This window comes from Felis catus, chromosome B1, assembly GCF_018350175.1.
Source record: "Felis catus isolate Fca126 chromosome B1, F.catus_Fca126_mat1.0, whole genome shotgun sequence".
Lineage (NCBI taxonomy): Eukaryota > Metazoa > Chordata > Mammalia > Carnivora > Felidae > Felis > Felis catus.
The window spans coordinates 190,972,312-190,989,151 of NC_058371.1; the positions used below are offsets into that span (position 1 = coordinate 190,972,312).

At 40.1% G+C, this 16,840-nt stretch overlaps 1 long non-coding RNA gene across 1 annotated transcript; it reads left to right on the forward strand.

Moving 5' to 3' along the window:
* Window positions 1–521: 521 nt before the first annotated feature.
* Window positions 522–16,417, forward strand: LOC123385105. The gene is made up of 3 exons (XR_006597199.1): window positions 522–629; window positions 11,568–11,764; window positions 15,406–16,417. It is a non-coding gene; the product is annotated as an uncharacterized LOC123385105 (long non-coding RNA).
* Window positions 16,418–16,840: the final 423 nt, after the last annotated feature.

The window sequence follows — 16,840 nt, forward strand, 5'->3', positions numbered from 1 at the left end:
TTTACCTCTGTACTCACTTTTCTACACTCTGTATCTTCAATGATTCTTACATTGATAATATTTGTGTAGTAAACTTTTGTACTTTTATATATCTAAAAATATATTTATTTATCTTCAATCTTGAATAATAATTCACCTACGTTATTATTCTTGGTTGGCATTTTACAATGGTACTTAAGAATCTATCGGCCTCTGTTTTTGCTGATTCAAAAGTCAATTAATAAATCTAACTACTGTTTCTTTGCGAGTAGTCTGCCTTTCCTCTGTAATGGCTTTAAAGTCTCCCTTTCTCTCTGATATTTTGCACCTTCCCTACAATGAGAAAACAGTGGTGAACACAGAGTGAATTCTTCACTACTATCTATTTTTAAATTTTTTTTATGTTTATTTATTTCTGAGACAGAGAGAGACAGAGCATGAGTGGGGGAGGGGCAGAGAGAGAGGGAGACACAGAATCCGAAGCAGGCTCCTTCCACGCGGAGCTCAAACTCACAAACAGTGAGATCATTACCTGAGCCAAAGTCGGTTGCTCAACCGACTGAGCCACCCAGGCACCCCCTTCACTACTATCTTTAATGCACAAATTCTCACTCTGTGTCCAGTCAGTCTAGAGTTGACTTTGTTAGAAGGTAAGACTTCTCCCTCACTCCCCACGTATGTACATAAAGGGATGTCCCTAGCAAGTGTCTTTCCTTATTCTTGCTCCACCTCTTACACACTCCTTCCACCTGTGACATTAGGTTGGATTGAGCAAATCCATTATAAAGGCTGTACGCCGTGGAAGCTCAGTAGGTTGGGCATCCAACTTCAGCTCACATCATGATCTCATAGTTCGTGGGTTCAAGCCCCGCATCGGGTTTTGTGCTGACAGCACAGAGCCTGGAGCCTACTTCAGATTCTGTCTCTGTCTCTCTCTCTCTCTCTCTGCCCCTCCCTGCTCATGCTCTGTCTCTCTCTCTCTCTCTCTCAAAAATAAACATTAAAAAAAACATGAGTTTTGCCAGCTTTTAAACTTTTGAAATGGAAATCATATGGTATAGTTTTGTGTGTATGTTGTATTGTTTGACTTAATACTTGTCTGTAATACTTTAATTTTTTTATTTTTTTTAAATCCAAGTTAGTTAACATATAGTGTAATATTAGTTTCAGGAGATGTAATATTTCCATTTTTAACAGAAAGTATCTCTGGTTTTTTTGCTTTGTTGCCTTAAACACACACAAAAGTCTTTGTCAGACTGGGTCCTAAAGTAATTTCATCTGGAGTGAATTCATGTTCTGATTTTTTTTATTATTTTGTGCATTACCCTTTTCAGCATTAATTTTTTCATGTGTTTTAAATTCTGTCTACAAGTTTGTATGAAGTAGATACTTTCTAAAAATGTGTTGTAACGCTACTGTTGTATGTGACTTGTTTTAGTGTTTCACACTCACACCTTCCTTGTGTAAAAGTTTTGTAATTATCTCTACCCATTAGCCTGGTGTCCAAATCCAAATCCAGGCCTGCACTCTCACAGTAGGACCATCACAGATCCAGGCACAAAGCCAGGGGGCGCCGAAACCCAGTTCCTAGTCATGGGGTTGTGCTTCTGTCCCTTCTGAATCTCTGTTCCCACCTCCACTCCTAAACTCCTCTTCACTCCACAGCCTACAGCTTTTTAAAGCCAATCAACAATTGTATATCATGAGGCATTTTTTTTTCACTACAGTCTCTTTTCACAAGTGGTAGAAACTGTGCAGCCTTAATCAATGACGTGGCTATGCTCCCCACCTCATGAGGAGCACATTTGCAGAAACCAAGCTCCCAGATCCACTCCCTGCTTCAAAACAGAAAGCCCAGAAGGTCTGTACTGCAGCTGTCACCAACACTGTGTTTTTATTTGTCTTGAATTTAGAACCTTCCACTAAGTCTTTTATTATCCTTTTTACTTGTTAAAATCTATTATTATGTGTTTGGAACAAAAAACATATTTACACAGAACAAATACACTGCCCCACCTTGAGCACATGTCTCAACTCTTTTCTTAAGCCCTTACCAGCTAACTTATGGAAACAATGCTCTCCAAAAAGGGTTCTCTTAACTGATCATCTAGCTGCTTCAGCTAAGAGGTAGTGGCTTTCCCTCAAACCTTACCCTTGTCCATCTTCTTGACACATTTCATATTGATCATATCCTTGGGCTAAAAAGCTCTCACCTCCTTTGTTGTCCATTACCTTGTATCTTCCTCATCATCTTCCTCTGTAACTGTTCCTTCTCTAGTTCATCCTCTCTCTGAACTCTCACTCCCTTAATGTGTGAATTAACCCATATAAACCTCTGGCTTTGTCTTTCTCTCCCTCTTCTCTACACTCTTTCCTTGGGTGACCTGTACTTCTATCACTTTTACTCCCAAGTCTCTGCTTATACTGCTGGCACTTCTTCCTAGTTCCACCCCACATTTTCCATTATTTTTTGGACATCTCCAGCTTGATAAACTGCTGGCTTCTTATGCATACTCATCCCAACTCCCATTGTTACCTCCACCAGATCTGCTCTTCCTCCTCAGTGTCACCACATTCCCAGGTACTTGGATAAAAACTGCTGAGGTAACTTCTACATCTTTCTCCCTCTTGTTCTCCACAATTAGCCAGTCATGAAATCCCACAGGCTAAACCCATATCCCTTCTCATGGTTATTCTAGACACTTCTCTAGTTAGAGCTCTAATTACCTCTTACCTGAACCATGTACTAGTCCCCACCTTATTTCATTGACTCTAGTCTCTTTGTTCCCCAGTGCACCTCACATTCAGCCTTGACAGTCATCTTCCAACGGCACAGTCTGATCATGTCACTTCCTTGCTTGAAAACTGCCAGTGCCTCCACAGGTCCTACAGAGTATCACACGACACATTTTGGCTGCCTTTCAAAAGATTCAGTGATTTGGTGGAAATTTCTCCTTTATGTATCCTTCTAACTATGCTTCCAACCAGTTATCCTGCTAAGCATGACCTATGATACAGCCACACCTAAAACTTCTCCATGTCCCCTTTATAAAATTCCTTCATTTTCTCACATTATCCTTCTAACTGGAATTTCTTTCTCTCCCATACCTGTCAGTTCAAACCTTTACTCTTTTTCATACCTTAGATGAAAAGTTACTTCCTCCAATACTTTTTATTCCATCAGCCAAAATTAGTCACCCCTACCCTGAAACTCTTCTAGCATTATATCTCTACTTCTATTAAGCCACTTATCCCTGTCCATCATCTAGTATACATATAAACATGCTGCATAATTGCTGTGAGACTATAATCCCCTGAGGACAGAGCATATTTTACTAATTTTGGAGTCTTTCACAAAACCTGAGACAATCACTGACTCAGTGTAGGCATTTAACAAATATTTCCCAGCTGAGTTAATGCATTAAAGACATGGCAGAAGAGATACATGCCTTGAATTGGAGACTGAATGAGTTAAAAATTCTTCTCCTCCCAGATTCAATAATCCTCTGCTTCTCAAAGCTATGACAAGACAAAATATATTACCATAGAAATTTGTATTTACAAATTAAATGTATTAATTACATTGAATGTAATTAATAGTAGACAAAATGAATAGCATAACCAGCAATATTTTGGGAATATTTAGGCACAGTTTATATCTAATCCTGTGTGACCAGTAGCCTTCCATAATCTCAAGACTCTTCAAGAAAGACTTGAAACTGAAACACCTCAACTTATCTCTGCATCGAGCCACACTGTATGCAGCTCAGTGAAGTGAGGATCTCACTTGGCATCAGTAACTCAGACTTCACACTCTGACAAGCATTTATCAAACTCTTTGTATATCAGCACTGAGAGGGGCACTCTGGCCCAATATGAGGCATATTCTTTAGTGGTGAGATTAGCATATTTGATGCTAGGCTGAAATGTTTACATTTTTATCTTACAGGCCTCAGTAAAGGAAAGTTTTTCAGAGGCGAAGTCAGCATATAAAATTTTAAACTTTAGTAGAAAATTTGCTCTAGTATCATAGAAGGGTAGAATGATGAATAACACTCCCTCGTATTCTAACATGTCATAGAGCCAGATCAGTAATTCTAAGCCCCCCAACTCAATTTACAGTTAGTATCTTGGCACTGTTTTCAGAGCCTAACTACACATATTCAGAAAAAAATCTGAGCAAAAATTGTAAATTTGCCTCCAGGCATGTAAATGTTATTGCATAATTAACTGAGACATGGATTAATGTGACTAAATTCACAAAAACAATCCCAATTAGGGAGCTGTATCTTGAGAGGTTTTTTTTTTAACCCAAGCACCCACAGAATTTACTGTTTTGACTGTTTTGATTTCTAAGGTTTCCTCTCCAGCAAAGGCTCAAGATTTCAAAAAAAAAAAAAACTATGGGCTTGAATGAAGGAGCTTGAGGCACTTGAAAGGATGCTTAAGGAGCACATTGCCAAGCTTTCTGCCACCTCTGAGGAACATTTGTAACTGTGTTCCTGGTGGGATGCTTACCTATCCCTGGGGAAGATGTTTTCTCTGTAAAATCTCTGATCACTCTGATGGCATCTAAAGTAAAACTAAATGCACACATTCAGAAATCACTATATCCTTATGGGGTGTCATAAAGGTAATATACAATTTCTCTTACCACCAGTATCAGCTCTTCAACCTCCCAGGCCTAAATAAATTCCTATTACACTAAAATGAGAGGCATCTCAATTCTTGATTATGTTTTGCCTTTGTATTATCTATATATGAATCCTACATAACATTCTACATTTTCTATTTCTCCCCCATAGACTGGTTGTAAGTGCCATTAAGTTATATTTAGCAAAAGACAAACATATCTACTTAGTTACTCACATCACACATAACATCTAAGAAAGTGCTCTGAGGCATTATTTTTCATTTTCTCATCCATTCAGTAGTTATCCCAGACAGATCGTGTCAGTGCCTACTGAATCTTTTCTTCTAGACCTGTGCTCTTGGTGTGCACTCTGGGAAAATAAAAATCTATTGAACTATTCACACAATGGTACCAGGAAACTTCTCTAAGAAAAGTCTATGAACAGATGATGGATGGCACAGAATCTATGAAGAGCCATTGCACATCACAACCTATAAGAATAAAAAGCCTCCTTTTGTGCTTACCTCTTACACTATTCCAAATACCAAGTCTCTTACTGTAATTCTTAAACTCAAAAATAGTAATGATAATAACTCAATAATAATTCCTAAACTCAAAAAACTTAAATTCAAAAATAATTTTAGTTCAAGGACAGTTCTTAAAAATCCAAATATTTTCTTTTGGGTGTTTTTTTTAGTGTTTATTCATTTATCTTGAGAGAGAGAGGGTACGTGCATCCGTGTGTGGGGTGGAGAGACAAAAAGACAAAGATAGAATTCCAACAGGTTCCCCGCTGTAAGCACAGAGCCCAACATGAGGCTTGATCTCACGAACCATGAGATCATGACCTGAGCTGAAATCAAAAGTCAGATTCCTAACTGACTGAGCCACCTAAGCACTCTATTTTTTGCCTTGTTTCTAAAGTAATTGATGGCTAATGAGTTTTATCTCTATTAATACTACTATTACTGCTAATAGGAGTATTCATTTTCATTAGATGTTATTGAAACAAACTCAGTTCAAGTTCTCATAAGCAAACCAAAAGGGAATTTACTGGCTTCTATGGCTAAGAGGAATATCTTTTAGTAACTCACAATGTTAAAGAAAGAGATATAAAAATGAAGGTCTCACTGACTCAGTGCTGCCAGGACTCTCTTGGTCACTTTTATCACCACTTGCCTCTGTGTTTTGGCCTCATTCTCTCCCACAACTGGATTTCTATCAAGTGACTAAGAAATATGGTCATTGGCATCTCTATGCCTATGCAGAGCAGTTGGGCAAGACAAGTAAGGAAGGATAGACTAATTTCCCTAGGATCCAAACACTGATCCCTAGAAAGAACCTAATTAGGCCTACCTAGTTCAAATACCAACCCCTTAGATGTAAAACTATGATCAGTCAGACCTGAGTCAAGGGGGAAGGTAAGTTACAGAGTGTAAAGAGATAGGAAGGCTCACAGGAAAGGCTGAAGAACAGTGGCTTCTAAAGCCCATTAAAAATAATAATAATTGGTATCTGTGTAACTTAAAGGTCATACAAGGAGGCCCACAAATAAACAAATGTGTTTTGATAAGCTTTTAAAAGTGAAATTAGTATTAGGGCACCTGGGTGGCTCAGTCGGTTAAGAGTCTGATTTCAGCTCAGGTCATGATCTCATGGTTCGTGAGTTCGAGCCCTGCCTCAGGCTCTCTGCTGTCAGCACAGAGCCTACTTCAGACCCTCTGTCCGGACCCTCTCTCTCTATCCCTCCCCTGCTTGTGCACTCTCTCTCAAAAATAAATTTAAAAAAGTTTTTTAAGTGAAATCAATATCAACCTTTTTTAAATCCTGAGATTCCTCTCCAAAAATCTTTATTTCCAGGTTTTCTTCAAAAACCAAAAGATCCGATCACATACCCCAAATGTTAACAAATGTAGTTAAGTTGAGGATGCCCCTTTTCATTGGGACATGCCCCTTCCCATTCACAATGGCCTATTTCATTCATTTATGTCACTCACACCTGGTCCTGCAGGCACTTGAGAGTATGACTTGACTAGTGCATCCCTTCCAAATTATGGGCATTATTTCTTTCCAGCTTCTTGGCAATACTTTGCCATTGGCATTATCGTACCCCCAAGGAAGCTGAACTCAGAGTTTTCATGATATGCCCAAGGTCACAAGGCTAATAAGTGGAGGAGCTGAGACTTATAATGCACATCTCAAATTTAGGATTTTAAAGGAGCATCTTTCAACCTTACTATTTTTTTTATTTAAATTCAAGTCAGTTAATATACAGTGTAGACTTAGCTTCAGAGTAGAACCCAATGATTCATCTCTTACATGACACCCAGTGCTCATCCCAAGTGCCCTCCTTAATGCCCATCACCCATTTAGCCCATCGCCCCTCCCCTCCAGCAACCTTCAGTTTGTTCTCTGTATTTAAGAGTGTCTTATGGCTTGCCTCCCTTTCTCTTTTTATCTTATTTTTACTTCCCTTCCCTTATGTTCATATGCTGTTTTTCTCAAGTTCCACATAAGAGTGAAAGCATACATTGGTCTTTCTCTGACTTATTTCACTTAGCATAATACCCTCTAGTTCCATCCACATTGTTGCAAATGGCAAGATTCCATTGTTTTTCATAGCCAAGTAGTATTCTAGTGTGTGTGTGTGTGTGTGTGTGTGTGTGTGTGTGTGTGTGTGTGTGTGTGATAATCTTCTTTATCCATTCACCAGTTGATGGACATCTGGGCTCTTTCCATAATTTGGCTATTGTTGATAGTGCTGCTATTAACATTAGGGTGCATGTGCCCCTTCAAATCAACATTTTTTGTATCATTTAGATAAATGCCTAGTACTGCAACTGCTGGGTCATAACATAGTTCATTTTTAATTTTTTGACAAAAGCATACTGTTTTCCAGAGTGGCTGCACCAGTCTGCATTCCCACCACAAGTGCAAAAGAGTTCCCTTTTCTCTGCATCCTCACCAACATCTATTATTTCCTGAGTTGTTAATTTTAGTCATTCTGACAGGTGTGAGGTGGTATCTCATTGTGATTTTGAACAACAAAGCAGGAAAGAGTAGCCAATGGAAAAAAGACAGTGTTGGGAAAACTGGACAGCGAATGCAGAAGAATGAAACTGGACTACTTTCTTACACCATACACAAAAATAAATCCAACCTTAGTTTTAAGCAGTGAAATGCTTCCTGTCAGAGGAAACCTTGAGTGGATCACTCATGTGTCAATTAATGGAAGCTGGGCTCTGCAGATGAAGAAAGAGTGCAGGGCTGGCAATTCAGATTGGAGTCCCACCAAGCTTGGGAGTTGTCTACTTCACTTTTTGACTCCATCACCATCCCTACTCTCACCCCACCCCACACTGGCTCCTAAGGCACTTTTACAGAGCACAGTGAAATACCTCCTTGAATAATGTAATTGAAGTGAGAGGTATAAGGTATTCTCTAGTACTCTGAGAAGTCTTCAGAGGGGTGAGAGAAATACATTTATAATATACTATAGAACATATGTAACTTGTAATATATAATTATAGAAGATTTCATTGTACTATATATTTTAATATTTATACATATAATTTCAAAGGATGTTTACAATGTAAAATAATATACCTGCATAGCTATATAAATACTATCCTATGAAAAGAGCTTCCAAAATTTTTGTAATCAAATAACTCAGGTGAGAGAGAATATATCAGTCAGGGCTCATTCAGAAAAAGAGAATCCACTCTACTACTTTGGTATGAAGCACTCACTATAGAGTTTAGGAGATTATACAGCCATTGGAAGATCTGAGGGAACAGAAGTAAGAGGAGATGCCTGTGAAATCAGGGAAGTGCTGCCCAGGAGCAGCTTGGACAGCTGCTTGAACTCAGCCTGAAACAACCAAGTGTTTAGGGTAAAAACCTCCCTAGAAAGCAACTCTGGGTTTGCATCCAGAGAACACTGGCTTCTCCCAGTCTTCTGCCTTGCAAGTCCTATGCAAATTCCTCTTATTAGTGAATTTGAGCCTGCAGCAATATAGGGATGGGAATAATATAGGGATGGGAACAATACAGGGGTGGGAACAATATAGGGATGGATAGCTCCTGACTTCTCTTCTGCAAATGCAGAGAAAACCTTAGAGAGGGGCTGCAGGCATGCAAAGTTGATGACAAACAATTCAAACAGGGGCACTCTAAGAACAAATAAATTTGGGCAAAGAAAAAAATATATTCCTCATCTAGATGGGTATCGACTGAAGGGTGTCTGTTCAAACACATCTGAGGCCTCTGCCCTCAGTCGGTGCAGTGCCTTCTGGTTCTCTCCCTTGTTGAGATGAAGGACTGTAGGTGGAGGTTAAGAAGGAGGGAACTTTTGGCAAGTATGTACTAAAGGAAGCACAAAGTCTTCAAAAAACAGATGTATCAGAATGAAGGTTGGAGTCACATATCATAGCAAAGGATGCTATTTTCCTACTCTCACAAGTCTCTTTTTTTTTTAATTTTTTTTAATGTTTATTTTTGAAGGAGAGAGAGAGACAGAGCGTGAGCAGGGATGGGGCAGAGAGAGAGGGAGACACAGAATCTGAGGCAGGCTCCAGGCTCTGAGCCATCAGCACAGAGACTGATGCAGGGCTCGAACCCACAAACTGTGAGATCATGACCTGAGCCAAAGTCAGACGCTTAACCCACTGAGCCACCCAGGCACCCCTCACAAGTCTCTTCTAATTAAAAAAAAATTTATGTTTTTAGTCAGGCACAAAGCTTCTTAGAATAAAAGTCTCCATTCTCAACCCCTTCATAGCCCTATGACCAAATGTCAATGATAATAAGCAGATGCATTACATAGAACTCTGAGAAATAATGCATTCTTTCCCACTTCTTCCTTCCTACTGCCTGAAATGGCGATGTGACGGTAGGAGCTCCAACAGCTATTGTGCACCAGATGATTCTGAGAATGGAAGCAACAGGGTCAGGGCTGGCACAGGAAACAAGTACAAGTCTTAGTCCCTGATAAAACTGTACAAGTCACCTGCAGGCTTCTTTTACATGAGAGAAATAACCCTCTATCTTATTGAAGCCACTACCGAGAGAAGTGTCCTTGTTATTAACAGCCAAATGCAATTCCTATTTGATAGATGATTGAAGTTATCAGATGATACTTGCTTGGAGTGCAAGACAGGCCCCAAAATGCAAACATCTTCAGGGGATAGGTAGGTAACTGGAATAAATAAATGACATAAGAAAAGGAGGGGCACTGGGAAGACCATTGTGATCAGAAAACAGACAATGCTAACTGGCTTAACACAGAATGTTGAAGATCAATTACTAAATATCTAATATCTCTGGGGCGCCTGGGTGGCTCAGTCGGTTAAGCATCCGACTTCGGCTCAGGTCATGATCTCACAGTCCATGAGTTCGAGTCCCGTGTCAGGCTCTGTGCTGACAGCTCAGAGCCTGGAGCCTGTTTCAGATTCTGTGTCTCCCTCTCTCTCTGACCCGCCCCCGTTCATGCTGCCTCTCCCTGTCTCAAAAATAAATAAACATTAAAAAAATTTTTAAATAAATAAATAAATAAATATCTAATATCTCTATTAAATATTAATTATTAAATATCATACTCTCATCCTCAATAGACTGGTTTTTCTAGGTCACAAAAATGATCATGTCCCTTCCCTGCTCAAAGTCATCTCCATTGGCTTAGGATAAAATTCAAACTTCTTAACCATGGCTTATAAAGCCAGTAACCTCTTGCACTTGCCTATCTCTCCAGCCTTGTCTCTGCCTTCTTTCTCCATCATCTTTGCAATTCAGCCACATGCAGGTGTCTAGGCCCATCCTGATCAATCTGGAATGCCCTCTCTATCTCCTTTTGTCCACTTTGCCTTACCAGTACAAGTCATTACTTTCCCAGAGGAATCTCAAATCACAGCCACCTGTGTGAAGTCTTCTCTGAATACTATGAATGTTCTAAGAATGAAGATGCTGCTTTCAGGTTCAGGAATTAGAAAAATAATAGTTGTAGAGGTGCCATTTTAGGTGTGGCTTAAGCAAACTTTTGAAAGGCTAAGGTACAGGGAATAAAAAGTATGTATGAGAAACAGAAACATCATGAGCAAAGGTCCAGAAGTTAGAAACATGCTGTTTGTTTAAGCAACAGCAAATGGTACAGCTTGGTTATAACAACTGGTACACACATAGGACAACCTTGCTAGAAAGAGCCCAAAATGCTTCATAAATGATGTGCAGTTAAAACATTTCATAAGAATCTTATGCATGAAGCGCCTTATGCTAGATTCAGTAATTGTAAAGTCAAAGACATAGTCTCCACCCTTAAGGAATTCAAGTTTACTAGGAGAAACAGACATGTAATAGGTCATCCAATATGTTTTGGATAAATATTGTGATGTATATATATGCATGGTGGGCTGTAGAAGTTCATGACAGGGATTACACTCTCATTTACTAAATGTCTAATACACTATGCACTTTATACACATTATTTTACTTAAGACTCATAGCAGCCCTTGAAGGTAGGTATTTTTATCTTCAAATTAAATAATGAGAAAACTGTGATTCAGAGAATTTAAGTAATGCTGTCCAAGGTCACACATATATTAGTAGCATTCTTTCCACTACATCATGCTAAAGGGAGTTTACTTAACTTGGTGGACAATGAGGTGTCATTGAAGGGTTTTGAGCAAAGAAATGACATACTCAGAGCAATGCCTTAAGAGGATTAATGTGGTAGTGATGTAAAAAAATAAAGCACAACAGAGAGACCAATTAGAAAGCTATGGCAAGTCCAGGCTTGAAATGATGATCTTCAGAACTGGCTGTTAAAAAAAAAAAAAAAAAAAAAGGTATAATTATGCTTGTGTGTGGCAGCCATTAGTGCTGTCCACCATATACTTTCACCAAATATTCTGTTCCTCCCGCTTCTGGGCATTTGATAATATTGTGCTTCTTTGTCCCCTTAGAGTCAGGTGCAGTCATGTGACATGCTTTGGCCAATGGAATGTGAGTTGAAATTACCGGCTTCACCACACTGTCTGTCTTCCCTTATATCACAGCAATGACAAATGATCCAGAGGGCACTGGCCCATTAGCCTGGAACCTGGAGTAAGAATGATGTAGAACAGAACCCCCTCTGGCCCACCATGGACAAGAAGCATTGGTGAGAAGTAAAATTTGTTTATTTTAAGTCACTAGGACTTGGGGCTTGCTTGTTACTGCAACATAATTCAGCTTACTCTAACTGATACCATGTCTTTTCCTGAGACTTACTCATTTCTAGCACTGCTTCTCAAACTTTAATGTGCACTCTAATACCTGGAGATATTGTTAAAGTGTAGATTCCTGTTCAGAAGATCTGAAGCCCAAGGTACTGTATTTCTAACAATTTCCCATTCCCAGATGATGTGGATGATGCTGGTTCATATTACAGTATTGCAAGAATCTAAAACCAAACTGACTAAGATGATAGCAAATACCAAATGACTACTTCAATTTAAATTAACTAAAATTAAATATTCAGTTTCATAGCCAACCCAGCCACATGTCATGTGCTCAAAAGCCACATGAGGCCAGTGGGCTACTGTATTTAACAGCAGAGAACTGTATAAACACTTACACCATCATAAAAAGTTTTATCAGACAGTGCTGTTCTAGAGCAATATCCAGAAACACAGTGACAATTAGCCCTGGCATCCTGGGGGATGGGGATGGTCATCAGGCAAGCGAAGTTGCTGGTATCAAACAGTAATCCGATGGAAAGCAGCGTGGTTTGAGTCCCAGGACATGAAGCTGAGACGGAAACAAAATGTGACATTCGATCTGAGTACAGAATAAATCCCTGCCTTGCTTAATCATTTTATTTCCCCTGTGGATCATTTTAAGAGATCCCATTTCAGGGAAGGCAGTTCCATGGAGCCTCTTCTTTCTTTGCCCTGATCTTGTCTGTCCAATTTGGCTAATCTATTTACTTCCCCCAGAAAACACACGACACCAAGTATAACACTTGTTTTTGATCTCCCTTCCCCAAGAAATCAATAGCACTCAAAGAGAGCATGCCTGTAAGTGCTGCCAAAAGAGCTATAGAATTACACAGTACAGTAGGCATGTGGCTATGATTGGATGCTAGCTGCCGCCTGCTGCCAGTGATGTTCTACACACTGGTGCCCACTCACCTCTCTCCCCGCTCTTTCCCTTCACCAGTAATTCAGACAACAGGAAAAACCTCCTGGTTCATCTCATCCCCTCTTTCTTGTCTCCATTGGCCCTGAAAATAGCAGACCTCCTGTTTTGGACTAGACTTGGGCAGGGGTTATTCATATGAGATCGATGGGCACAGTGTAATTTTATATAAAAACTTGGTGTATGTTGCATGGTTCCCAATACCCACCCCCAAGCCAGACTAACAGGGAAGTGGGGACAGACTGTAGCTGGCTCCATCCAGATTCTGGTGGCCCAGTGCATCCAGGGAGGAGCAAAAAGAACCTAAAAGGAATAAAAGCATTGGCATAGACATAGAGAAGAAAATACTGAGTGAGATACTGCTTGTGAGAGATAGGTTGTAAGTGACCTGCTAGAAAAACCACTGAAGACCAGAAGGAATCGAGGAAAATGTCATCTAGGATACCAATTTAGACCATATTCCCCATTAAACAGTAACTCACTTTTCACCCTTCCCCATATTACCAAGACCTGAGTCACACTGCCAGGGAATAATCTTGGATTGATTAAAATCACCTCACCTAACAGCAATGAGGATACAATAAAGTTGTTATTAAATTAAAGTTGTTAAAGTTGTAATCTACTATACCCAAGTTGGTAGACAGTGTAATTTCATAGAGTCTACAGACTTTAGCAGATTCTTAAGGGACCTATTGGACCAAAGGTCCACACTGCTGTCTGAAGATTTCTGACAAAGGATATGATGCATCTGAAGTACTAGCAGAATTGGCCGTGTCCTTTCAAGGGCCTCTATCTTCTACCTTCCTGTCTCCCATTGTTAATAATGCCATGTTCGGGGGTGCCTGGCTGGCTCAGTCAGTGGAGTATGTGACTCTTGATCTCAGGATTGTGGGTTCGAGCCCCACATTGGGTGCAGAGATTACTTAAAAATAAAATCTTGGGAAAAAATAATAATGCCATGTTCAGGACTTGCAGAAACATAGTACCTTAGTCCTTCTCTGAAAATTTTGTGCCAAGATTTCTAACTGCAGGAGACAACGAATTTACCCCTGACACCCCTCTCCCCACTTCAGAGACCTGAGGCAGACCCCCAATGACCACCACAAGCAGGTCAAGTTCTTTGAAGTCTCTGTAATCTAGCCATCTTGTTTAAATATAAAACTCATGATTCCTACCACAGATCTTCAAGTACTATCAATACCCAGAAATTTGGGCTGTGCTATTTTGTGGATTCAGGTACTTCCTGTCACACCACCATGGACCCTCCAGACTTATAACTCTGTGTAAGAAGTATGACAGACTTTGTTGATTCCTTGAACATTTTGTGCGCATCCACCAGGTGCCTAGCCCTTTCCAGATGCTCATGACACAGAGATATCTTTAAAACCCTGCCCTCAAGGAACTCACAGTCTAGAAGACACAAAGACAAACAATCATAATTCTGGCCATGGGTCTGCTACTGCAGAGTAAGAACAGGACACAGGAGATCAGTGGTGGGCAACAAGACCTACTGAGATAATCTGGACAAGTGTCTTTGCTTAGTAACTTTCCCCACAGGTGTGAATCCCTTTAAAGATGAAAAAAGAAAACATCCTGGGTTTTCTTGAATACCCAATACCCTAGAAGGCCTCACTAGACATGTAGGCAGCAGATCTACACATTAGTTCTACCTTCTCTACTGAATTTTTATGTAGTTCCTGCTCACTCACTTCTGTTCTCTGAGTTGTGATTATCATACCCATCCCTGTAACATGAAGGTGGGTAGAAAAGGGTAGCAAACAGAGCCATCTGTGGCAGTACATCTTTCCCAGAGGGTGAATGCAAGTTCAGTCTACTGGAAACACAAAATGGGCCCTTCAGCAAGTCTCTGGTACATTCACAATGAGTCCATTTAAAAATCCATATCCCATACAAAGGTCAGCTAACTTTTTCTGTAAAAGGCAAGACAGTAAGTATTTTAGGCTTTGCCAACCATGCCTAGTCCCTGTTGCTTCTATTCAACTCTGCTCTTGCAACAGGAAAGTGGCCCTAAACAAGCCCTCAACAAATAAGCATGGTTGTGTTTCAATAAAACCTTAATAATGGATACTATAATTTCAATTTCATCTAATTTTCCCTTTCTAAAAATACCATTCTTCTTTGACTTTTTTTTTCAAGTAGACTCTATGCCCAGTGTGGAGCCCAATGCAGAGTTTGAACTCACAACCCTGCAATCAAGACTTGAGCCGAGATCAAGAGTCAGACTTAACTGACTGAGCCACCCAGGTGCCCCTTCTTTGACTTTTGTAACCATTTGAAAATATAAAAACTACTGTTAACTGGAGGGCTGTGCAAAAGCAGGCAGTATTTGCCCACCCTGTTGTATGAGTAAAGCTACTGATTTCCATCACATGATGGTAGGGTTTTCTTAAAGCCAACTTGCCATCATGTGACTCCTTATACATCAGTCCACATGGCCCCATGGCCATGATGACTGAAAAGTCATTGAGGACATGGAGATGAATCTGTATGTACAAAAGATTGCTTTTTATTCTGTGCAATCTTTTCAAATTGTTAGATAGATGTTGTTGAAGTACATCTGGTTCAAGGAAGTTGAAATTTTCATATTTTTATTTTTTGCAGAAAACAAAGAGAAGGAACTGAATGATTTCACCTACCAAGAACAGAGCACAGTAGCCAACTCTTAACAATCAGACAAAGGACAGTGGCAGAATAGGCAGGGCCCCAGGCAAGGCACACCAGTGGAGCACACAGCCTTCTGTACAGCCAGCCTCCCACCACCTCTCCCACCACGATTATTGGTCTTCACAAGCCATGCTGCACTGCTGGGGTTTGTATTCCTGTGCATAAGACAAGGTCCCTGAACTGTACACACAGCAGATATGTATCAATGCCAGGAAGTGTTATCACCACACACTGCCTGCGTCATGAGCCATGAGCAAGGCCAGCTGCTCATGAGTGGAATTTTCTAGTTATCAGAGAGCTCTCAAAAATGCAAAGTACTGTGGAGTTCCTTGGAGACTCAAATTGGATTTCTCTTGTTTTCTTTTTTCCAAATTCAGGGATCAATTTGGGGTAGCAATTTGGGTATTTTGTTCAAGGGCCTAGGAAGTAAACTGATGTACTTTCTGCAAACCCTCTTCCTGACTCCATGCGTACTGTCTCATACACATAACAGATCTTTAGTGATTCAATTCTATCCCATTCACTTAATATTTAGTGAGTCTCTCATAAAATAAGCTAGTTACTGGAGATAAGGCAGTAAACCAGACAGATCTGATTTGGATTAGTTGGCTAACAAAGAAAACAGACATTTAACTACTAATTCAAGTATAACACATATTACAGTAAGAGACATATCAAGTGCTATAAATATATCTAGAAAGGGAATACAGCCTACTCCTGGATGTACAGAAGGCCTGCTTGGGAAAGACCCAAAGTTGGGTGGCTTGATAAAGAGAAAGAGAAAATTTTCAACAGAGGAAATAATGTATGTGAAGAACCTATGGTAGAGACTGTGGTATAATCACAGATGTAAACTGCTAAACTTCTGGGGCTCCTGGGTGGCTCAGTTGGTTAAGCGTCCAAATTCAGCTCAGGTCATGATCTCATGGTTTGTGAGTTCGAGCCCCATATTGGGCTCTGTGCTGTCAGCTCAGAGCCTGGAGCCTGCAGCCTGTTTCAGATTCTGTGTCTCCCTCTCTGCCCCCCGCCCCAACCACACTGTGTGTGTGTGTGTGTGTGTCTCTCTCTCTCAAAAATAAATAAACATTAAAAAAAATTGAAAGAAGGGACAAGGGCAGGGACATGTCCTTGTTCAACTCTGCTCTTAGCACAGGGCCTCTCACAAGTGTTCAGTGACCATCAGCAGCAACACGCAGAGCTAACCTATCCCATTTTTTTCTTCCTTCTACATACATCTTTACTACTGGGCATATTGCATGGGGATTAATTATTTTTTACAGTTCATTTCCCCATTCAAACCAAAAGATGGATTTTGTTTTGTATTCCTAGTACCCAACAGAATGTAAGGGCTCAATAGTGAAAGAGGATAAGA